The sequence below is a fragment of the Fukomys damarensis genome, unplaced genomic scaffold (assembly GCF_012274545.1).
Source record: "Fukomys damarensis isolate Sample0158 unplaced genomic scaffold, DMR_v1.0_HiC HiC_scaffold_1, whole genome shotgun sequence".
In the NCBI taxonomy this organism is placed as follows: Eukaryota; Metazoa; Chordata; class Mammalia; order Rodentia; family Bathyergidae; genus Fukomys; species Fukomys damarensis.
The window spans coordinates 31810513-31836811 of record NW_022900913.1 but is presented as its reverse complement, the minus strand read 5'-3'; the positions used below and the strand labels follow the sequence as shown (position 1 = coordinate 31836811).

The following is a 26299-nucleotide window of genomic DNA, read 5'->3' as shown; positions in this document are numbered from 1 at the left end:
ATGCTATTGTAAAAGGATTTTTTTCCCTTATTTCTCTTTCCATGTGTCTGTTATTTGTGTATAGAAAGGCTATCTATTTCAATTGCATTGATTTCTGCTCAGATCTTTATAATTTCCTCTCTTGTTCGAACTTTGGGTTTTTCTTGCTCTTGTTTTTCTAGGAGTCTAAGTTTCATCGTTAAGTTGTTTAATTGAGCCCCCTCTGTTTTCCTAGTGTGGACATTCAATGTTATGAATTTTCTACGTAGAACTGCTTTCATTGTGTCCCAAAGATTCCTGTATGTTGTATTGGCATTCTCATTTGTTTGTAAAAACTGTCTAATTTCTTCTTTAATTTCCTCTGTAATCCATTGATTGTTTAGGAGAGTGTTGTTCAGTTTCCATGTGCTTGTGAAATTTCTATAATTTCTTGTGCTATTGATCTCCAGTTTGGTTGCACTATGATCTGATAATATACAGGGGATGACTTCAATTTTTTTGCATTTATTTAGACCTGTTCTGTGAGCCAGTATGTGGTCTATTTAGGGGAATGATCCATGTGCAGCCGAAAAGAATGCATATTCTGATTTTCGGGGGTGGAATACTCTATAAACATCTATTAAGTTCATGTGTTCCAAAGCTTGGTTCAGTTCTATTAATTCATTATTGATTTTCTGCCTAGTTGATATGTCAATTTGTGATAGTGGGGTATTTAAATCCCCCACTACAATTGTATTAGTGCTTATTTGGTTTTTAATGTTACCTAATATTTGTTTTATATAGTTGGGGGCATTTATATTTGGTGCATATATGTTTATGATTGTCAGCTCTTCCTCTTGAATTGTTCCCTTTACAAGGATGTAGTGTCCTTCTTTGTCTCTCTTAATGAGTTTGGGTTTGAAATTTACTTTATATGAGAATAAGATTGCTACCCCTGCTTTTTTCTGGACTCCTGACACATGGAGAATTGTTTTCCATCCTTTCACTTTCAGTCTATGGACTTGCTTTTGCACTAGGTGTGTTTCTTGTATAGAACATATTGTTGGATTTTGCTTCTTAATCCATTCTGCCAATCTGTTTCTCTTGATTGGTGAATTGAGGCCATTAACATTGATGGTTACAACTGATATATTTTGACTTATTCTTGTCATGTTGTTGTCCTTTTGTTGACTCTTTTTACTTTTTCTCCCATCTCCTTTTAGTTTCTTGCCTTGCCTATTTGATTTGGTCTGTTGGGCCTCATGTTATTGTGAACTTCGTTGTCCTTTTCTAGGATATTGTTTAGAATTCCTTGCCATGCTGATTTGGTGTTCATGAAATTTCTCAGGTGCTCTTTGTCATGGAAGTATCTTATTTCTCCATCTACTTTGAAAGAGAGTTTTGCAGGATACATCAGTCTAGGTTGGAGGTTCTTTTCTTTTAGGACTTGGCATACCTCACTCCAGGCTCTCCTTGACCTAAGGGTTTGTGTTGAAAAGTCTGCTGTGATTCTAATGGGTTTTTCTTTGCATGTGATTTGTTTCTTTTCTCTTACTGCTTGTATTTTGTTTTTCCATTGGATTTCTGGAATCTTGATTATTATATGTCTAGGTGTAGATTTTTTTTGATTGTGGCTAGTTGGGGTTCTATATGCCTCACTTATCTTTATGTCTAATTCTTCCCTTCTGTTTGGGAAGTTTTCTGTCATTAATTCTGTGAAGAGCTTTTTTATGTCATTTGCGTTTTCTCCTGTTTTTTCATGAATTCCTATTAGTCTTATGTTATTTTTCTTTGTATCGTCTAGGAGTTGTTGGATTGATTTCTCATGATCCCTTACTGTTTTTAAAAGACCTCTTTTTTCACGGTCACTGACTGCGATCCTATCTTCTATATTTGAAATTCCTCATAGTCTTGAGCTCATCTATTTTTTTTGTCAGTTTCTGCTCTAGAGTCATGAATCATGACTTCCATTTTGCTCATCATCTCTCTGGTTAACTGGGAAATTATTTCTGATTTGAATTTTTCTGGAGCCTGATTGATCTGTTTTGTTACCTCCTGTGCTATGGGTTCACGGAGTCCTGTTGGTTCACTATCAGACTTTTCATACTCATTTGTCCTACTATTTGTCATTGGTGAACTGGAAATCTGTTTTTGTGTCTTGCTTAAGTGTTTTCTCATTTTTATTTTTATTGTTGGGTTGTCCTTTAATTTCTGGGTATTAGTTAAATTTTCCTGATATAGTTGCATTTTAGCTTTTGAGTTCCTAATGACTCATAGACATCCTCATTTTCATAATATCAGAGAAAAAAAACTCTTTAAATCAATCACAATCCTTTATCCCAATTGATACATTCAGCAGCCCAATAGGATCAGGCACAACTTGCAAACTGACCACTTGTAGTCATTAATGTATCACCTTTAACTCATGTGAATTAAATTAATTTCAAGAAGCAGCCCATAGTATGTTTGCAGTGAATATGCTTTTCAATATAGCATCTTTACCATTTAGAATGGGGGGTTAGACTTAGAATGAGAGGATTAGATAAGTGAAAGAATTAGAACAGGTTTGAAGTGAATCCAGAGGTTGTAGAATTACCTTACTATCTTTACAAAGCTATTAATTTCAGGGGGGATAGAGAGAGTGCAGGAATAAGGATAAGAATATATCCCCTTAACAATAACAGGCGCTTGCCTTCCCTTGAAGGTACAGAGCATGAGTGAGGTAAAATGACTGGAGAAAAGAACATAAAGAGAAATCCCTTCTAAAAACAAAAAATAATAAAAGACGACGTCTGAGTTAGGGCAGGAGCTGGAATAAAAAGGGAGATGAGGGACAATATGGTGGAGCAAGAGACTGAGTTGAAGAGAGAGGACAGGAAAAAGAAAGAAATTTTAGTGTGGAACGAGGAAAAGAAAAAAGAGAGAGAGAGAGAAAAAAAAGAATTTGAAGGGCCTCTTTCAGACTGTCTCTGTTCTCATATTATACCACATGTACAGCCATATGCAGAACCGAATTCCCTGGTCTCAGCTAGCCAATGGCAGTTCCCCATGACAGACTAAACACAGTCTACAAGGCCTAATTTGAATTTCCCTACCCTCAGGGTTGAACTCCACTCAGTTCTATTACAGGTTTCCCCTGCCCTTTCTTTAAAGATGTTCAAAGTTGGGAACTCAGAAAACTACCCTTCATGAGAACCTATGCCTCTGCAGAGTTGGTCTAAGCACTGGCCCAATCAGGAGGTTTGAGAATGGGGGGGTGTCATGGGGATGTTTCAAGGGTGCCTGTGTGGCTACCTTCCTTACTGGGTCTGTTGCTGCACAGTCCAGGAGGTCGTGCACCCACCAGGTGATCTCAGGCAGGCAGGCAGCTGAAGAGACCCCCTCCGGGGTCTTTGGGTCCTTGCTGGGTCTGTTGTCGCGCAGTCTGGGAGGTTGTGCACCCACCGGGTGATCTCAGGCAGGCAGGCAGCTGAAGAGCTGGTAATAATTTCTTGACAACATATATAACAGAAGTATCTGTGCTGATAACGTTGCTCACATTTCCACCTATCTGATCATAGTTTCACTTCTCTCTAAACATCCCAGGGCTGTTTTCCTTTCTCCAAAATGGAGATAATACTCCCAACATAGAGAGATTCCCAGGGAGACCAGGTTCCTATAGTTCTTCAACATCACCTCTCTATATAATGTCCTCTGATCAGAGTTCAGGCATTCCCACTCCTCCTGGGAGAATTCCATGGCCACATCCTTGAATGCTAATAATCCTCAGAAAATGGCCACTTTTATCTTCCTTCTTTCCTCTCTCCAGGCTTCTTTCTCAGGTAAGGTGAGTCTTAACAAGTCAATCCATAAATGGGAAGATAAGTGCTGTGATATTAACATCCACAGTGAACCCAGGGCCCCAAGTATGTAGAACAAGTGCTCTGGGACTGGGAGACTGGGGTTTGAAACAGAAAATTGGTAACACTAGCCTGAGTGGGTCAGTAGCTCAGCTACAATCATTTCCAGGTCTGCAGCAAACTTTCCTTATCCCTTTAAAAATTTTTCCTATGAGGGTAATATTGCTCTACTGGGGGTACTCACTGCATATAATTTTGAACTTGTTTTAGATTTTGTTATATAACTAAAATCTTGTACCTATGGTTAAAGGTAACAAATTAACAATTACCACAGTCTGTAATTTTCCAGACTGTGCTTGATACTATTGTTATTACTACTACTTTATCCAAGGTGATGTAGTTGTTTTAATTGGTTGTTCTTCCTTGTATGCTAATACTGAGATTGTGTGGGGATCATAAATAATACTAGAGTTCATTACCAAAGAACTGGGTGCTAGGCCAAATAGGCAGCAACTTCTCATCCCTAATAAATTGAAGAGGCAGAATCTTGGGACAGACTCAAAAGCCAAAAACCAACTACACCTACATGATATCTCTGAAAAAGAGTCCTTTCCTAAGGATGTCTCAATACTAGTAATAAAGCTATGTACTATAAGCAATTTGCAAGTATCCATGAAGAAAACAAATTAAAATAGAAAGTGAGAAGACACAGAACCAAGAGGCAACTCCATACCTCCATCTTACCCAGTGAAAATTCAGGGGGCATTGAGGTGGAAGAAATGAAAAGCCACTCAGCTCAACTTTCTGAAATGATAGCAATAGAAATAATAGAGCAGATAAAGAAGGCTCTAGAAAAAAATCAGAAATAATTTCACAGATAACTAAATCAATGATGACCATAATGAAAGATATTATTAGTGAATGAAGAGTCAGTACAGATTAAAAAATAGAGGAGTTTAAGAAAGTGATGCAAACTATGAATGCCCAACATAGAAAAGAACTGAATTCCATGAAAGAGATTCAAGGAGCTATCAAGGAGATTAAAAGTCTATTGAAATCAATGCAGTAGAATCAACCAATGTGAGGACAGAATATCAGACCTAGAAGGTAGCTTTGTTGTTAGCAATTATCAGATGAAAGACTTCTTAATAATAGCAAGGGACAATGAAAAATCAATCCAACAGCTGCTAGGTGAAACAAAGAAGAATAATATAAACTTGATTGGAATCAATGAAAAATCAGAAGATAGCACAAAGAACATAAGATACCTGTTCACAGAAGTAATGGGAAAAAAATTCCCTAGCATGGAAAGAGAATTTGACATACAGATAAGTAAGTGAGGCATATAGAAATGATTAGAAAAATACTACACCAAGGCTCATAAGAGTCAAGATTCCAGAAATTCAACACAAGAACAGAATATTAAAAGCTGTTAGAAAAAGAAACCAAATCACTTATTAAAAAAGCCCATCAGAACTACAGCAGAGTCCATAACATAAAACATTATGTCAAGGAGAGCTTGAAGTATTTATAACCCTAAAAGAAAACAACAAAATTATCTTTCAAAGTTGATGAAGAAGAAAGATACTTCCATGATAAAGAACAGTGGAAAAAATTTATGACAACCAAATCTGTTCTCCAAAAAGTTCTGAAGAATATTCTATAAAAATACTATGAGGACAATAATTCTATAGGTCCCAAAAGGATGAATCACTGGGCAAGAAAAACATTTAAGCAAAAGCAAAAGAAAGAGAACCCAAACCAGGAAAATAACACAATAAGGATAAGTCAGTACATATGCTATTACCATCAATGTAAATGGTCTCAATTCACCAATCAAATAATACATTGGGAGAATGGATCAAGAAATAAGATGCAACAATATGCTGCATACATGAAATGCATTTAACTGAAAAATAAATTCATAGACTGAAAGTCAAAGGATATAAAACAATACTGCATGGCATAGGAACCTGGAAAAATCAGACAAAGTGGATTTGAAGCCAAGACTGATCAGAAAAGAAAATATCACTACATACTTGTCAAGGGACCAATCCAAGAAGAAATGACAATCATAAATATATATTCACCAACTACCAGCACACCCAAATATATAAAACAAACATTAATGACATGAAAAGTCAAATAAGCACTAATACAATGGTAATGGGGGCCCTCAATACCCCACTGTCAGAAATAGATCAAATAGACCCCCTAAAAAACAAAACAAAACAACAAAAAACCTAAATAAATACCAGAGCTGAACCAAATGTTTGAACAAATGGACTTAGTAGATATCTACAGAATGTTTATACCACAATAGAATACACATTTTTTCTCAGCTGCAGAAATTTTTATGAGATAGTTAAATGAGGAAACTCATATAATGTAAATGAAATAGTGCTTGACGAATAGCACATCAATATTTTAATATTCTTATTTTTATTTTTCTCCCTTTCCATAATATAATATTTTAATCTGATTTTTTTTCTAGTCTGAGACTTTCAGAGGAAGTAACTGAAATATTCAAAATGGTAGCTGAATGAACCAACTGGCAATTCAAAGATATTCTGAGTGAAGGAAGAGTTCAGCTGTAGGGAAATTCATCAGGTCATACCCTTGACAATTACTTTGTAAGCATTGATAATTACAATTGCGCTGGGTCTTAGAGAGTGAAGATCCATTAAATAAATTAAGTTTTTATCCTCTTTTTCCTTTTAAATGGACAGATAAATTCAGTGGAAGAGTATCTGGATAATCAAGAAGTACTTTGGATTATCCACAGCACAAAGACAATAGAGAGGTGCTGCTGAAAGAAAAGCAAGAAACAAAGCAAAATGACATTTTCTGTTTTCCAAAAACTTAGAAGTAACATCATGAATACCTACACAAAAGATCAAAATCAAGAGCATAAGGGACTGGAAGTGGGTACATATGAACTCAATAGTCTGCCAAGGTTTAGTTTAGTCTCTCTTTCATATTTCCCATCCAGATGACCTCTATCCTCCTCAGTTTTCTCATTATTAAAAAGGTGAATGGCAAAATAAATTTCCCTGATGTTTTGGAATAAAACATAGGAATCTATCACTGACTAAGATGTCACTAATCCAGCCATCACTTTAGCTCTAACTTATGGATTTAATTGGCATTCTTTTCCTCAATTATTTATAATTTCCCTGACAATCCTCCAAGCATTTTGGCAGAAATATGGTGGGGAAAGTTACTATAAATGAAATTATAAATTTTATTGCTCTAATTGGAATTTAAACCCACGATATAAATTAAACTCTCATTTCTTATTCCATTAGTTCATGTGATCATCATTTTAGGCATGTATAAAATCTGGATGTGGCATGATATTCCCTGAGCAACTCAGTCGTAATGCATTAATAATATTCTTGTCAGAAGAGTTAGGAGCCTGGAATCTTATTGGAGCAACACCCTGAGCATTTTTAGAGCCTGAATTATGACATTTTTCTTCTTACCTTTCTGATCAGAAAATCCAGACCAAGGACTGTAATAGGAATTTAGAAAGTTCTACAGACACTGATGCATGAACTGCCTTATCATCTCTGTGTTCAGTTGCTGATTTGTTGTTCAGCCACTTCTGCATGCTCTATAACAACTGCAAAGATAAGTTTAAGGCACTTTCAATCTTAAAATGGCTTTCAAGTCATAAATATTCTGCAGATATGTGTATACATTTGAAGGTGATTAGATAGAAAAATTAGGCCTAGTGGTAGCATAAATCAACAATAAAATAAATCTCAAGGTTATAACACAAGCAGATACTTCTTACTTCCCATTTCATCATCACAGCTATGGAATATGGAATATGTGGCTTCTGAAGTTTTGTGACTTGCCATTATATTTTAGATCTAAAATATCCCCCAAAAGTTTCATGCTCAAAATGGACTTAGTAGGAAGGGATGAGTATCTGGAGAAGTGACCTGGAAGAGTGTATTCTAGTTCCTGGATCCTCCCTTCTCTCTCTGCTTCCTGGGTTTCATGGGTTGTGCACTGTTTCCTCTGTCATATTCTCTGCCATCCTGTTTCTGCCTTGAGCCAATTGATAACGAACTGAAACTATGAACCCAAGTAAACCTCTTCTCCGTGAAGTTACAGGTGTTGGGTATTCTGTCTCAGTGATGGGAAAATGGCTACCAGAGGAATGGGGTCATTACTGTGACTATATATGATTGTGTGGTTCAGAAGCCTTTTGAATTGGTTTACAGGAAGAATTTAGGAAGAGCCAATTAAAGAAACCTTAGAATGTTATAAGCAGAGTGATAAAGATTCTGGTCAGAGCTCAGAAGACCAGAATGCTGACAGGAATGCAGATCATAAAGGCTGGGCTCAGTTGGGAACAAGAACTCCATTGAAATCAGGAATGGAGGCTATGTGTGTTATATCCGGCACAAATGTTCTTCTTTTGCCCATGTCCTCAGACTTTGTGGGAGACAAAAGGCAGTAGACAAAGTAATTGGGCAGAGACAATTCCAAGGTAGTCCAATGTTTAGAATGTGACATGGGTATTGTAGGCTGCTTTTAGTTAAATCTATAGTAAAAATAGAAACAGGCAGATTTAACAAATTTAACAGATTGAAACTCTGAAATTAAATAAAGCTCTTCTCCTTTAAGTTGTGGATATGGGATATTTTATCCCAGTAGTGGGAAAGTGGTTAAGCTGTTAAGAGAAAGGCAGTACACAGTAGAAAGTTCACCATCTCTTACCTGTTTTAGCCTAGAGATGGCATGTGTTATTTCCACTCAGAGCCTTTTAGCTAGTATTAGCCACATTACTCCAATATATCTGCCACAGTGACAGTTGTTTAAAATTGAGTACTGTTTTTGACAGTAGGATTTCTGTAAAGTTCTGGGGATTATACAGTAGCTCTAGGTATGAAGCTAAGTTCCAAATAATGTAAGCATATAATGAGCCAGACAGCTGGTTTTGTGGGAGATTCACTTAAATTAAGCAAAATAATTTATGTTTTTAAAAAAGGTTTGTCCTGTTTCCATTTCATAGCCCTTCAGAAATTTTAACTGGGCTGTCATGGTTTATTGATGGTGTCAACTTGAGTAAGAAATACCCAACTAAATTGGCTCAGCACAGTTTTGGGCTTGGAAGACCCATTCTAGGGAGAATTCTTACTAAAAATGAAATGAAGAAGAAAGGATTACTTCTGTTTCTTTGCAGGAGCTCCAGTATTTGTCTTCACTTTGGGTGTCATCTCTTGGCTTCCAATGCAGATACTTCAGTCTCCAGTGTAGATCCTTCAGCCTCCTGGTATGGACTTGCACAGAACATGACAGAGAGCTCCAGGCCTTTGACTGAATCTTCCATATCCTCAGGTGTACAGACAGACTTTTTGTACTCTTCCACAACTGACTCTGTGGGTAGTCATTATAAGCTGGTCTTGTATATTCTTATGTCTTTGTACATCTTGCATTAATTTTTTTTATGTAAGCAGTGACTTACACACATGAAAGTACAACTGGAAAATTCATGAAAAGCAAGCAGGTTTTTGGTAGCATGGTTTTCATAAGATTTTTTGTTCTAATTTTTGTCAAAATATTCCTCATAGGAGATGTCCAGTGATCACTAGAAATGGTCAGTCTTGACTTTGTTGTTTTTTCATCCTGGGCATTAACAAAAGCCTCATGAGGCTGGATTAGTTTTTCCTATTTGTTTTAAAGGCTCACCCTTCTGACAAGAGATTTGTGGGCTGAACTTTGTCTTTTTCTTTCTCATTGGCTTTAAGAGTCATTGTCTTAAATGATTTTTTATTTGTTTTTCTCATTGAGGTTATTGGTACATTTTAGATACATAGTATAGTTACATTCATGATTGGGATCTTGTACCTTTACATGACAGGTCTTGGTTCTCATTTTTCCCCCTCATCCCTACCCTCTCTTCACCCCCCCTTCCCTATTTACAAATACTTTATTTCCATTTTTTTCATTTTCTCATATTTTTTTTTCTTTTTCCTTATTTCCTTTCCCCTAACCTTCCCACTTCCTCTACACCTTTAGCCCTTTTCTTCCTATTTCAGTCAATTGTACCATTAGGATCTTATGTATAGTTATAGTTTTTCACACTCCAGAAACATTTCTTAAATAAGCAATACTAACTTAGCTCAACACGAGGAATTGGTTTAGAAAATAGCACCATAGGGTCTAATGATCCAACATGATTGTCAAAGACTGAAGGGCTTGATAGCTGGGTGAGCAAATATTTTCTGAGAAGGCCTGCCTATTGAGTGTTGAGAAGTTCAAAACACTGGTTAATGGCCAGTAAATACTGAGATCCTTCCTTGGTTGATAAATTGCATAAGTGGCTGTCTGTTAATATGAGAAATAGCATAACTTGTGCTGGATGGAGGGATAGATAGACTAAGTTTACTTGCATGGTTGCCTTGATGAGTTAAAAGAAAATGCAAACTTCCATCACAAATAATTTTTCAAAAATACTCCATTTTGCCAGGTGTAGTGACACACATCTGTAATCCCAGCACTTGGGAAACTGAGTCAGGAGAATCAAAAGTTCCAGCTCAGCTTGGGAAACTTAGCAAGAGCCTGTCTCGATAAAGGGCTGATAGGGCTTGGAGTTTAGTTCAGTGGTTCTACCAACTACCTTGCAAGCACAAGGACCCAAGTTTGCTCCCTGGTACCAAAAAAATAAATAAAGCACTGATAATGTAGTTCAGTGTGAAGGCCCTGAGTTCAATCCAAAGTACTACAAAAAGCATACTTTTAGAACTAGCAAATTAAGACAAACTAAAACTAAATTGCATAAGGATACATAATTAGGTGATAAAAATGCAGAGACAAGGAAGAATATGAACACCTTTCTATGCTTGTCAGTACACTTATTTTACAGGTAAAGGAAGAGTGCCAGATTAGACGGAGTCCTTCCGGAAGTTATCAGCAAAATTCTATCTCTTGGGTTTAATGTTGATTTATACTGATATTTATTTTATTTTTAATTGAATTTATCGGTACATTTTAGGTATACAGTACAGTTACATTAATTATTGGGATCTTGTACCTTTACATGACAGGTCTTGATTCTCATTTTTTTTCCCTTGTACCTTCCCTCCCTTCACCCTCTCCTCCCCTCCCTATTTACAAACATTTTATTTCCATTGTTTCATTTTCTCATATATTTACTTTATAATCTGACCTTTGCTCTTTATGCAGGGGTTTGTCATATAAATCATTAACTAAATTTGTCTTTTGCAAAAAAATGAACACATTTATAGGTATATCAGATTAATAGTAGTGATTTCTACTAAGAAGGGGCAGAAATGTGGGAGTCTGCAACAATATCTACTGTTTGCCTGAAAATACAACAAGATCAGTATGATGATGTTTTATAAGTGCTGATTAGCTCACTCTTTGATTTTTATAGGTACTTAATAAAATCCTTTGAAGAACATACTGTATAAAATGGTCCTTAAATATGTTATCAGGAAGGCAACTCTCCAGAGGTGGTTCACTTAAGCCCTTCTGCTGGCTAGGTTTCATGTGACAAGAGATGCTTTTCTTATCAGCACATTTTATCAAAACTTGAGGATGTTTACTTTATTTTTACATTGATAAAACTGTAAGTGTTTACTGAGTACTGGGTAAAACATCAAGTTTGGAAATAGATGTCTGCATACTTTGTGGAATTGCTAAATGTGACTAATAGATATTACTCGCCATAACTGTACTGTGGTAAGAATGCTTTAGACACATTCTCATTATTTATAAAGAATATATCACTATCTGTAGTCATCATGTTTTACAATACTTATTCTGTCTTGTATCCTTTGGCCAACACCTTACCCACTTGTACCCCCAAGCCACCCTATCCTTTACAACCACCATTCTACTCTCTACTTCTATGAGATCTCCTTGATGAGATTCCACCTATAAGTGGGATCATGTGGTATCTACCTTTTTGTGCCTGACTTATTTCATGTAAAATGGTGTCCTCCATGTTTATCCATGTTGTCACAACGACATGAAATAATTTTCATTATGGCTGACAGTATTCTATTACTGAGTTGATAGATGATAGGTAGATAGATAGATACATAGATAGATAGATAGATATTTGTTTATCCATTTTTCCAAACATAGGTTTTTATTTGTGAAACTAAGGACTCCATTAAATTTGCAATTACAAATGTTTAAAGCATGTGGATTGTCTAGAATTGTTAAAAATCTTTCGATCCTGGTATACACAAAGTTAGTGAATATCCCTGTACCTTTAGGGCATACAAGCTAATCCCTATTTCCTATAGCCAGGAATTGATTTAATCAAATAAAAGGGACTTTAAAACTAGTCAACTCTGACACCCGAAGGGGCCAGCTTCTGAGAACTTGTGGGGCCTGAAGATCAAGCTTATGAAGAGTGTTGTGCCTGCTTGTTACTGAGTGCTTATTAAATACATACTTGAATATATAGTTGAATTCAGTCTGAGAAAAGTATCCATTACAATCTGGTATTGATGTATTTTTTTTTCAGGTTTAATTGAGTTTATTGGTACAATTTAGGGATACAGTACAGTTACATTCATTGTTGGGATCTGGTACCTCTACGTGACAGGTCTTGGTTCTCATTTTTTCCCCTTGTCCCTGCCCTCCCTTAACTCCCTCCTCTCCTGCCCATCTACAACCACTTTATTTTCATATTTTCATTATCTCACATTTTTTTCTTTTCCCTTTTTACCCTTTCTCTACCCATCCCACCTTCCCTACACCTTTAGCTCCTTTCTTCCCATTTCTCAATGTCAGTAATCTTATTAGGATGTTCTGTATTATTGCAGATTATTCACACCAGAGAAACTATTCGGTATTTACACATGTGTGCCTTATTTATTGCACTTAGGAGTATATCTTCAATATGTATTCATTTTCCTATGAATGCATCTATTTTCTCATTCTTTATGGCTGAGTAATATTTCATTTAATAGAAAAACCACATCTTCTTTATCCAGGTTCCAACTGATGGGCAAATAGGCTGTTTCCAAGTTTTAGCTATTACAAACTGTGCAGCTATAAACATGGGTGCACATACTTCACTGTGGTATGATTCTTTTAGTTCTTTTGGAAAGATACCCAGCAGAGAGATGGCTAGGTCAAATGGAACCTCCATACCAAGGTCTTTGAGGTATGTCCATATTGATTTCCACAGTGGTTACACCAGCCTACTCTTCCACCAGCAATGGAAAAGGGTTCCTTTCTCCCCACAACCTTGCCAACATTTGTTATTGTGTGATTTCTTGATAGCAGCCATTCTTTGTAGGGTGAGGTGGAATCTCCGGGTTGTTTTCATCTGCATCTCTCAAATGATCAGTGATGTGGAACAGTTTTTCATATATTTTCTTGCTGCTTTGAGTTCTTTGTCTTGAGAAATGTCTGTTCATTCATATGCGCATTTTTGAATTGGGTCTTTATATTTGGGGGGGCTGATAGTTTTGAGTTCTTTATATATTCTTGATAATAGTCCTTTGTCTGAGGAACAGCTGGTAAAAATTTTTGCCCACATTGTAGGTTGTCTCTTAGTTCTGCTGATGGTTTCTTTTGAAGTACAGAAGCTTTTTAATAAGATGAGATCTCAGTTGTTGATTCTATCTGCTAGTTCCTGTGCTACTGAGGATTTGTTCATAAGGTCTTTTCCTATGCCAATGTCTTCCAGTGTTCTGCCTAAGTTACCTACCAGCAAGTTTAATGTTTCTGTTTTAATATTTAGATCTTTAATCCATTTGGATTTTAATTTAGTGCATGGAGAAAGATAAGGGTCTAGTTTTAATCTGTGGCAGGTTGAAATCCAGTTTTTCCAACACCATTCATTAAAGAGGCTATCTTTTCTCCACTGAGGATGGTCAGCACTTTTGTCAAAGATGAGGTAGCTGAGTACATCTGGATTTGTTTTTGTGTCTTTCAGTCTGTTCCACTGATCCTCAGGCCTATTTCTTTGTCAGTACCATGCTCTTTTTATCACAGTGGTTTTGTAGTATAATTTCAAATTGGGAAATGTTCTACCCACTGCCATCTGTCTGTTGCCTAAGATGGCTTTTCCTATTCTAGGTCTCTTCTGGTTCCAAATGAATTTTTGGATTCTTTTTTCTAGTTCTGTGAAATATAGTGTTGGAATTTCAGTTGGCCTTGCATTGAATGTATATAGCAGTTTTGGTAGTATGGCCATTTTCACTATGTTGATTCTTCCTACCCAGGAGCAGGGGATATCTTTCCATTTTTTTATATCCTCTTCAATTTCTTTTTTCAGAGTGCTGTAGTTTTCAATGTAGAGATCTTTTGTTTCTTTTGTTAGATTGATTCCTAGATACTTCATTTTTTTTGATGCTATTGTAAAAGGAATTTTTTCCCTAATTTCTCTCTCAGTGAGTCTGTAATTTGTGTATAAGAAGGCTATTGATTTTTGGGTGTTCACCTTGTATCCAGATACTCTACTAAATCTGTGAATTGAATCTAGAAGTCTTTTGGTGGAGTTTTTTGGCTCTTCAATGTAGAGTATCATATCATCAGCAAATAATGACAGTTTAACTTCTTCATTTCCTATCTTTATTGCATTAATTTCTTTCTCTTGTCTAATTGCTGTGGCTAATGTTTCCAGAACTATATTGAAGAGGAGTGGTGATAATGGGCATCCTTGCCTTACTCCTGATTTTAACATGGACGTTTTCAGTTTTTGGCCATTTAATATGATGTTGGCTGATGGTTTTTCAGAGATAGCCTTTATTAAGTTGAGGTATAGACCATCTATTCCAAATTTTTGCAGGGTTTTTATCATGAATGAGTGTTGAATTTTATCAAATGCTTTTTCTGCATCTATTGAGAGGATCATATCATTTTTGTCCTTGATTTTGTTAATACAATGTATTACATTTATTGACTTTCATATGTTGAACCACCCTTGCATCTCTGGAATAAATCCGACTTGGTCAGGATGGATGATCTTGATAATCTTCTGTATTCTGTTTGCTAGTATCTTATTAAGGATTTTTGCATCTATATTCATTAAGGAGATTGGTCTGTAGTTCTCCTTTTTAGTTGTTTCTTTCCCTGGTTTGGGAATGAATGTGATACTTTCTTCCAGGAATGAATTTGGAAGTATAGCTTCCCTTTCAATTTCATTGAAAAGTTTGAAGAGTAATGGCAGTAGTTCTTCTCTAAATGTCTTATAAAATTCAGCAGTGAATCCATCAGAGCCTGGGCTTTTCTTTGTTGATAAATTTTTAATTACATTTTCAATTTCACTGACTATTATTGGGGTGTTTAAAATATTTTTATCTTCTTTGTTCAACTTTGGTAGTTCATAAGTATCTAAAAATCTGTGCATTTCTTCTGTGTTTTCCATTTTATTGGAGTACAGGTTCTCAAAGTAGGTATTCGTGATCTTCTGGATTTGTTTTTGATCTGTTTTGACTTTGCCTTTTTCATTCCTGATTGCATGGATCTGAGCCTTTTCTTTCCTTTTTTTTTGATAAGATTAGCTAAGGGTTTGTCAATTTTATTTATTCTTTCAAAAAACCAGCTCTTTGTTTCATTTATTTTTTGTATCATTTTCTTAGTTTCTATTGCATTGATTTCTGCTCGGATCTTTATAATTTTCTCTCTTGTTCGAGCTTTGAATTTTTCTTGCTCTTGTTTTTTAGGTGTCTAAGTTTCATCATTATGTTGTTTATTTGAGCCCACTCTGTTTTCCTAGTGTGGGCATTCACTGTTATGAATTTTCCCCATAGAACTGCTTTCATTGTGTCCTATAGATTCCTGTATGTTGTATTGGCATTTTCATTTATTTTTGAAAACTGTCTAATTTCTTCTTTAATTTCCTCTGTAATACATTGATTGTTTAGGAGAGTGTTGTTCAATTTCCATGTGCTTGTGAAGTTCCTACAGTTTCTTGTGCTATTAATCTCCAGCTTGATTGCAGTATGATCTGATAATATACAGGGAATACCTTAAATTCTTTTGCATTTACTCATACCTGTTCTGTGAGCCAATATGTGGTCTATCTTGGAGAATGATCCATGTGCAGCTGAAAAGAATGTATACTCTGATTTTGTTGGGTGGAATACTCTGGAAACATCTATTAAGTCCATGTGTTCCAAAGCTTTGCTCAGTTCTATTATTTCATTGTTGATTTTCTGCCTAGATGATCTATCAATTTGTGATAGTGGGGTATTTAAATCCCCCACTAAAATTGTGTTAGTGCTTATTTGGTTTTTCATGTCACTTAATATTTGTTTTATATAGTTGGGGGCATTTATATTTGGTGCATATATGTTTATGACTGTCATCTCTTCCCCTTGAATTGTCCCCTTTACAAGGATGTAGTGTCCTTCTTTGTCTCTCTTAATGAGTTTTGGTTTGAAATTTACTTTGTCTGAGAATAAGATTGCTACACCTGCGTTTTTCTGGGCCTCTGTTGCATGTAGAATTGTTTTCCATCCTTTCACTTTCAGTCTATGGACTTCCTTTTGCACTAGATGTGTTTCTTGTATACAACATATTGTTGGATTTTGCTTCTTAATCCATTCTGCCAGTCTCTTTCTCTTGATTGGTGAATTGAGGCCATTAACATTGATGGTTATAACTGATATATTCTGACTTATTATTGTCATGTTATTTGGTATTATTGATGTTGTAGGTAAGAAATTAACCATTATACTTCATGTATCTCTTATAGGTACTGCTATCTAACAACAAAATGAAGAACCTAACATTTTTATATATCTAATATGACAGAAAAGTCCTTTATTTTTTACTAATCTTTTTCTGAAATGATTAACTTTTAAAAATTGATTATTATATTACAAACAAAAAACCATCTAAAATGCCTAATGAAAAAATAAGCAAAAGACATAACCAAATTTGCCAAAAAATAAAATACATAAAAATCCATTCAACACTATTATTAACCAATGACTAATATATTAAAAACATTCAGTTGGGAAAAAATAAGTCTAAAAGATATTTGGCAATATCAAGGATGTGGATCCATAGAATCTTTGCTTTTCTGCTAAAAGAAAAGTAAATTAGCTTAATCGATTTGATAAATAACTTGTCATTATCTTGTAAAGTTACCATTCGTGCATTAATTACTTCTTTCACTTCTAGGTATAATGCAATGAAACCCAGTGCCTGTATTTCAAGAGACATATTCAAGTGTGTTTAAAGAGAAATGTACACAAAAGGCAAAGCCTAGGAATAATCCAAATGCTCATCACAGAATGGAAGGGAGAAATTCAGTATGTTCAAATGATGAAAATCAACATTCCTGAAATTAATCTTCATTGATTATAGCAATATAGAGTATAGGCCAATCTTAGCAGTATGATAGTAAGTGAAATGTAAGTCCCAAAAGACTACATACACAGCATGATACCTTATTTAAGAATAGATTTCAGTGCTATTTAAAAGTAAGAGTAAAACTGTATTAAAAAAAGAAGATTAAGAAGAAAAAATACGAGCTTGAGAATGATGCTTCCTCAAAAAAGAAAAAGGCATAATGTGATAAAAACAGCATGGTACTGGCAAAGAAATAGACCTGAAGATCAGTGGAACAGACTGGAAAATACAAAAACAACTACAGATGTACTCAGCTACTTCATCTTTGACAAAGGAGCCAACCATCCTCACTGGAGGAAAGATAGTCTCTTTAATAAATGGTGTTGGATATAATCCTAAGTGAAATAAATGAGTCACACATGTGTAAATACCGAATAGTTTCTCTGGTGTGAACAAACTATAATAGTACATAAGATCTGAATGAGATAACTGACAATGCGAAATAGGAAGAAAGGGTCTAAAGGTGTAGGGAAAGTGGGAAGGGTAGGAGAAAGGTAATAAGGGAAAGAAAAACATATGAGAAAATGGAAATAAAGTAATTTTAAAGGGGGAGGGGAGGAGAGGGTGAAGGGAGGGCAAGGACAAGGGGAGAAAATACCTCAAAGAGCTGGGACTAGAGGTTCCATTTGACCCAGCCATCCCTCTGCTGGGTATCTTTACAAAAGGATTAAAAGAATCATACCACAGTGATATATGACGTGTACCCATGTTTATAGTGGCACAGATTGTAATAGCTAAAATTTGGAAACAGCCCATTTGCTCATCAGTTGGAAACTGGATAAAGAAGATGTGGGTTTTCTGTAAAGTGGAGTACTACTCAGCCATAAAAAATGAGAAAATAGTCACTCATAGGAAAATGGATGCATATTGATGTCACACTCTTAAATGAATTAAATGTCACACATATGCAAATACTGAATAGTTTCTCTAGTGTGAAAAACTATAATTGTAAATAAGATCCTAATGCTGTAATTGACATGTGAAATAGGAAGAAAAGGGCTAAAGGTGTAGGGGAAGTGGGAAGATTAGGGGAAAGGAAATAAGGGAAAAGAAAATATATGAGAAAATGAAAAAAATTGAAATAAAGTATTTGTAAATTGTGAAGGGAGGAGGGCATGAAGTGAGGGCAAGGTATGGGGAAAAATGAGAACCAGGATCTGTCATGTAAAGGTACAAGTTCCCAATGATGAATGTAACCGTACTATATGCCTAAAATGTACCAATAAACTCAATGAGAAAAAAAGAGAGAAATGTTTCTGAAGGGCCTGGGATTTAGCTCCCTGCCTAATAAGCACAAGATCCTGAGGAGTTTGATCTGCAGAATAAAAAAGCAAAACAAAAAACAACACAAAAAACCAACAAAACAAAACAAAACAAAAAAAAGAAATGTTTCTGGCAATTTAGTGTGTAGGGGAGGATTTTTGGCTGACAGTAAAGAGGAATTAATTTAGATGAAAAAGGAGTAGTAGTCCCCAGTGAAGATCTTTGGGACTCATTACCAGGGTCCACCAAAGATGAATGAAATGGTATTTATCTTGTATTTTGAAATATTTTGTCATCATCCCCATTTAGTTGTCATAATCTAGCATCAAAGAAGAAAAGTAATAAACTGTAGCTCTTCTATATCGTCTAAATTTTCATCTTTTCTTAGATTTTAACTTTTCATTTCTAATACTTAACTAGGATTTCATTCCCCTTAGTGGCCTTTATAATCCGGAACCTGGAGGTGTTTTGAGATCCATAAACAACTGGGGATTGAGAGCAAAACTTCATAGACCAATTACAGAGTAAAACTATCCCTCACAGCCCAACCTCTCTTTGCTTTGTTGACCATATACACATCAATAATTAGTTTCTACACTAACTGGGCAGGTGAGAAAATGTAGGACCTGACATCTTCATTAGTAAATATAAGACAAACACTTAATTGAGTGCTTACCAAGTATCAGGATAATTATTTCACATACAGCTCCTCTAATTATTTCACATACCACATCTCATCTAATACTCATGATAACTCTGGGAGTCCAATACTGAAATACCATTGAGGGCTGGAAATATAACTCAGTGGTAGTTCTGCCTAGGTGCCTTGGCTGATCCTAGCACCTTAAACTAAACCTAATTGAAAAACCACATATATATGCATGTATGTGTGCGAAACCAGCTCCATTTTACAGATAGGAAACTAATCCACAAGTGTTGGGTGATTTCTCCAACATTACATATTTAGTAGCAGCCCCAGACTCAATTCCAGTTTAAATTCAGACATGTTTTCTTACTAAGAACAAAAGTATCTTTGTATGTTCCAAGGGAGAGGCCAGAATATAACTCTAGGAAGCTAGTTGTCCTTTTCTGTAACTCAAGGAGTGGATGAAGGTTCCAGAGTAGCAATGTGGAAATGTCTTATCTGGTCTCGAGTCTATCACGAAAAGCAAAAATGTGATTGAGCACTTTTCTTTCATTTTGGTTATTCTTTATCAGCTTTGTTGGGGTATCACAGAACTCTTAGACCAACATTTCATGTTCATGCAGCAAATGTGTTGGCTACATTAGCCTTGGCTTAGTATAATGCAGGTGGATTAATACATGAACACTTACAAGTTCCTATGATATCATCTGACTTTTGTTTTCTTGTAACAAAATATCCCTCTCAAGAGCTGAATATAGTATTAAGAAGTCCTCAGCAAACCAAAAAACTCAATGTCTCACATGAAATATTAACAATCTGAAACTGTGTTCTTTCATTCAAAAATATCATGGCCTAATATAGTATAATAAATCAAGTATGTTTGTATTGGAATTTTAGCACTGCTTTTTACTGGTTCTGTGATCTTGGGTAAGTTAACATAACCTGTCTGGACTTCATTTTTTTCTTTTAAATGGGAATATATATTAATAATTTTCTCATTTGCTCAGGAGAATTAGAGTCTAGCATTGTGTTTGGCATGCTATAGGTTCTCCTTTAAGCCCTGTACAACAATAGAAGTTAACACTAAGTGAAACTGTGAATTTTGAGTAATGGAGATGTGTCAGTCTGTCACTTGAACAAATGTACCACTCTGGTGTGGAAGTTATTGGTGGGGGAATCTCTCTGTGTGAGGTGTTTGTGTGTGTGTGTGTGTGTGTGTGTGTGTATAGAGGGCAGAGGTATATGGGAAGACTCTGTACTCGTTAATTTTGCTATGCACCTAAATCTAGTCTAAGAGGCTATTTAAGAAGAGTCATTGATAATTCAGGTTGCTCTTAGTGCCCTGCTCCACCCTAATGCAGAAGATACTTCTGCTGCAGTACTTTTCTTAGTTACTACTGTTTCCTGTGCTGACACCAGAAGCTCATTACTCTCACAGAGCCAGCTCCATTGTTGGGCAGCACCAATATGTCCAGGTGGAATTGACGTCAGCCTCATTGTAACTTCAAATCATTGTATGTAATTCCTCCCACTGGAGCTACATGGAATAATCTAATCTGTTTCCCATATGAGGCCCATTCATATATTGTGAGGCAATGTTCATATTCTCCCTACCTCTACTTCATCCCAAGTCTTTTTTTTTTTCAGCTTTAATTGAGTTTATTGGTACATTTTAGGGATACAGTGCAGTTACATTCATTGTTGGGATCTTGTACCCCTACATGACAAGTCTTGATTCTCATTTTTTCCCCTTACCTATGCCCTCCCTTCACCCCCTTCTCCCCTCCGTCTTTTTTTTTAATTGAGTTTATTGTGGAAATCAATATGGAGATACCTCAAAGAGCTGGGACTAGAGGTTCCATTTGACCCCGCCATCTTTCTGCTAGGTATCTTTCCAAAACAAATTAAAGGAATCATACCAGTGATATATGTGCGCCTATGCTTATAGCGGCACTGTTTGTAATAGCTAAAACTTGGAAACAGCCCATTTGCCCATCAGTCCATACCAAGTCTTGCCCTTTCAAGACTAAAGATTCCTTGATTATTCAATGGTTTTTGTTCCTCTGGCATAATTTCTAGGCAATTCCCACTTCTGATGAGCAGCTTTCCTTGGTACATCAATTTTGAGCATACTAATGACCCTTCTGAAGCAGGTAGTAACTGATGAGAATGGAGATCCCTGCTGTCTTTTGTCCTAATCCTCAGGTTGCTGGCTTGGCCATACTGGTGTACACCTGTTGAGTATCAGCCTAATTAGCTTCCCTCTTAGAACATGCTATCTAAATTGAATGTGGTCCTCTAAAAGTGCTCTCAGGTAGAGTTTTGTGGGACATCTTCATCACACAGTAGGCTTATCTAATGGTAACACAAATTTAGGAAGAATTATTTTCAATTTCTTCTGCCAATACCCCTGCTTTCCTCAACTTTTCATTTGATTTTAAACTTGATTATTATTTTAGGTTTCTTTTTACTTAACAAATCAAATTGTGTATATTTTTTATGTAGAACATATTATTTTGAAATATATGTTCTTTAGACAGTGGCTAAAGTGAGTTAATTCACATATGCATTGCCTCGGATATTTATTTTTTGAGTATGTAGTAAAAGCACTTAAAATCCATTATCTCAGAAATTTTCAAGAATACAATATATTATATTAACCATGGTCAGTATGCTGCACAACAGGTCTATTGGACTTACTCATTTTGTCTACTTGAAATTTTGTATCCCTTGGCGAATACCTTTCCAATCACTTCTTTACCCCAGACCCTGGCAGCAACCCTACTCTACATTTCTGTGAGTTCAACTTTTAAAAACTCTACTTGTGAATGAAATCATATTTTTTCTCTTTTTACCCTTTTCACAGTATAATTTCCCCTGACAAATTCAGTGTTACTATTTTTTAAAAAGACAGGATAGTTTTCCATTTTGTACCATATTTTCTTTATCCACATATTCATTCTTAGACATTTAGATTGAGTCTATATTTTGACTATCATGGCTAGTTCTGCAATAAACGTGAGAGTACAGATATCTTTTTGATATTCTGCTTTTGTTTCCTTTTGATATAAATTCAGTGCTGGATCACACCAAAGTTTTCTTTGAAAATTTTTTGGGAACTTCTATCCTGCTTTCCATATTGGTGTTCCATTCTACAATGCCTGGTTGTATTTTTTCCATGAGAATTCCAAATCTTATTTGTCTGTGCTCCTTCAATATACCTCCCTTCTCTTTGAACATTTTAATTTTTATCTTCTGTACCTTTGTTATACAGAGGTGAGATAATACTATGTTCTTCTGGTTCCACCACATTTTTTATGATTACACTGAACACTTTCTATGTTCTGGGCAAAGCTGGTCACTGGTCTTCAAAGAAACTGGAGTAAAGCTTTTTATGAATTGGCTTTATCATTGCTTAGTTCCCTCTGATCTCACCTGGCCTGTTTGCTGGAGACCTCAGCCCTCCACTCCCATCTAGATTTCTTTTTGCCATATTTAATTTGAAACATCAAGCTATCACTGGATCCTTCCACTTTTTACTTTTTCTTCTTTTTAAAAAATTCTGATAATGTGATAAATTATCTTTATTAATTTGCATACATTGATCCATCCTTGCATCCTTGGGATGAAGTCTACTTGATCACGACATATGATTTTTCAGTAATTCTAATTATACATACATATCTTCTTCTTTGCATTATCTAGCAGCTATTGAATCCACTTTACATATGCTCTTGTTTTTAAGGTTTTTCCAAATGGTCTCTAACAATAATTGTGTATTCTATTTTTTCTACTCTTTCCTCACATTGCTCACTTCTGGTGCCCATACTTTCAAGAGAATTTTTAATTTTGTGTTTTTCTGATTGGTACTTTTTTATGAGCTCTAACTTTTTGCTAAACTGGTCATTCATCTTATTTCAGCTCAGCTATATTTTTAATTAGTGTCATCTGCAAACTCACTGATCATTTTATTTATTAACTATAGTTACATCTTTTTTGAGTTCACTGAGCACCTTATTAATCTAGTTTTGTTTTGTTTTTCATTTTTATTCAGTTTTTAAGAATTAATTTTATTGGTACATATTTGACACACACAACAATCACATTCATCATGGGGAATTAATACTTGTTCATAATATATCCTAATTCTTTTTTTCCATTCCTCTTCCTTTCTTTCAGTCATTGCACATTTTTTTTGTTTTGTTTTGTTACTGGGGATCGAACTTGGGTCCTTGTGCTTGCAAGGCAAGCGGTGGAACCACTGAGCTAAATTCCTGGCTTCCTCTTCCTTTCTTTCAATCCTTCTTTCCCTCTCCATTTGCAAAACTTTGTTTCTATTGTATTCCTTACAATCTTTTTTATTTTTTAAAATTCCTAGTTCCCTTCTTTGTTGCCCTTCCCATTTGAATATTTTCTTTCTACTTCCCAAAGTCTATCCTCCATTTTGTTCCTTATTTACCCTTTGGGGTTCTCACACAAGAGAAATAATGTGATATCTAAACACACGTGTTCAATTTATTTCAATTAAAATTCTCAAGGTGCATCCATTTACTTAAATATGTCTCAAGTTTATCCTTCTTCAGGGTAGAGTCATTTTTCATTGTATATAAAAACCTCTTTTTAAAATCTATTCATCCACTGATGGTCATATAGGTTGTTTCCAAGATTTAGTTATTACAAATTGTGCTGCTAAAGAAATCACAAAAACTATATATACACATGGAAATTAAACAATATCCTCTTGACTTTTTAAAAAAATCTAATCTATTATCCTTTCTAATAATTCACCTGTTTGGCTTTTGATTTTCTTTCTCTTGATGCCCCATGATTCAGCGGGAGAAGTTGGGAGTTTTTAGAGGTATTTTGTTGCTTTATTTTCTCATGTTTCCATTTTAAAATTTGCTCTTTTTGTTGTTGTTGGTGGTGGTGATGGTGATGGTGTGCTAAGGTTTATAGATCCTTATAGTGGAAAGACTTTGTTGCTAGTCCAGCCATCTCTTTATTTCATGTTTGTTTTTGAGTGATGCACTCCAGGCATGGTTGATTACAGACCTTTGTTTTGTCTTAAAATCCATTAGTTTCAAAGGGGAAGATGCGGTGTAGTGGCTCTAGCACCCATTTCTCGAAGCAGTATATTATTTATACACAGGTAACCTGGATATTGGCACATAGAGAAAACATTAGTACAACAACTGTGCCACTGTAGCAATATTAACTAAATAAGACCATCAAATGCAAAGTGGATATTGACATACTATAAACACCAAGAATGTAACCATAGAAGCAAGATCTACAATTGTAGTATAAACACCAAGTCAAACCAAATATTGACATACAGTAGATATCTGACAAATCCAACAACTATACCTTAACTAACAATAGAAAAATATTCAACAATAATAATATAGAGTTAACCAATTATCTAAAGATTAATAAAGCTTAATAGTTACACTAGTAAAAATAGTGCTGGTTTGGGAATAAAAAAATTTGAAAAACTGAACAATGAAAGTTGAGGAGAAAAGAAAAGTGAGATAAAGAATCCTAAAAGGGGTAAAAAGAATTAATATAATTAGACAATAGTAACAGAAAAGCACAAAGAAGAAAAGAACAAAAAAGGGGAAAAAGGAAAAATAAGCACAAAAAATTAAAAGAAAAAAGATGAAAAGAAATAAAGGAGAAAAAGAGAATGGGAAATTCTCTAAACCTTAAAAAATGTAAAGAAGAAAGAGAAAAAAAGAGCAAACTTTTTTTTCTGTATTTTTGAATGAGTGCTTTCTTTTCAGCATCTACAGTTTTGGAATCTAGCCAGTCATGGTTTTCTATACCTAGCTTTACAACCTGTGGGCTTGTCTGATGCCCACCATCTGTTCATCACTGGCTGTGGTAACTGTTCAAGAAGAGGCATGTTCTTATTTATATTGCTAGATGAGGACAGCAATCAACTTCTGATCTGTGCTGGATGTAGGCAGCATGGCAAGGGTTCAAGCAGACTGCTGTAGTTAATAACAGTTCTTTCAAATCCAGCTGCTTCTGAAAGCCACATTCAATGGGTCTGGCTTTGCATCCCAAAGGGTAGTAGAGCTTCTTGTTCTCCTGGCCTGAGTTTAAACTTCTCGGGGAATTTATTTATTCTATATAAATAGGACTGTGACTGTCTCTCATGACTGTCTCTCACCCAATCCTTGTGAGAGGATAAAACAGGGAACTCTGAAGTGAAGTTATTTTTTAGTTGTTCTGAGGCTCACTCTTAAATAATATCCCTTCCTAAAGTGTCAGCTGATTAAACTTTCTTTGGTAATATTGTGGGCACACTCTGGATTCCTTCTCTCACTGTTGCCTACTGTGTGGAATGATTCACACCAGAGCAAACCTCTAAACTGTTTCTGTAGTTTAAAATAGCATGGGCTTTTAGAGGGCTAGTACTTCTGTTCTGGTCCATTGTTTTTCCCTGGAGCTTCAGACTTGTGTGCATCATGTAAACCACTCATATTGCCTTAATTGGGCCACATTGCCACATATTTTATTCTTCTCTGACATTGTTCCTTGCCATATGTTTGTCCTCTGTTATTCTTCCAAGGATCCTATTGAATATCCAGAACCGTGAGCCAATATGTGTGCTATTGGTAGCACAAAGGTGACTAATCCAGACATTTGGTATCAGAGAAGTGGGGGGGGGTGATTGATGTGAAAGTACCTGAATACCCTTGGAACTGATTTGCTGGGGGAGTTTGGAAAAATTTTGAGATATAGGCTTTAGAAGCCTTAAAATGCTATAAGCACACTTATGAGTGATTCTGGTCAGAGATCAGAAGAATGTTGATAGGAATGCAGAAAGAAAAGGCCAGGCTCAAGAAGTTTCAGTTGGGAAAAAGGGCTCCATTGACAACTGGATTACTAACAATGCAGGCTACATTACTGCAGAAGACTTATCTACATTTTTCCATGTCCTGAGGCTTTGCAAGAGACTAAAATTAACCACAGTGGAATAATTAATCTCACAGAGTAACTTTCAATACATCGCCATTCTGCTCATCAATCGAGGCACTCAGAGGCCACTTCAGCCTTGATCTAAGGTAACCCCTTACTGCCTCCACTATCAGCTGACCTTGGAATTGTCCATGGCTTTATTGGCATACAGAATGCAGGAGTTGTGGGGTTACAAAGGCTTGCACTCAAATTTCAAAGGAAAACCTGGGAGTCAAGGCAAGGTGCCCATGAAAGGGTG

At 35.6% G+C, this 26299-nt stretch overlaps 1 pseudogene; it reads right to left on the bottom strand.

Moving 5' to 3' along the window:
• LOC117285299 overlaps window positions 1-26299 on the bottom strand; it is a 66377-nt pseudogene that overhangs the window by 6227 nt on the left and 33851 nt on the right.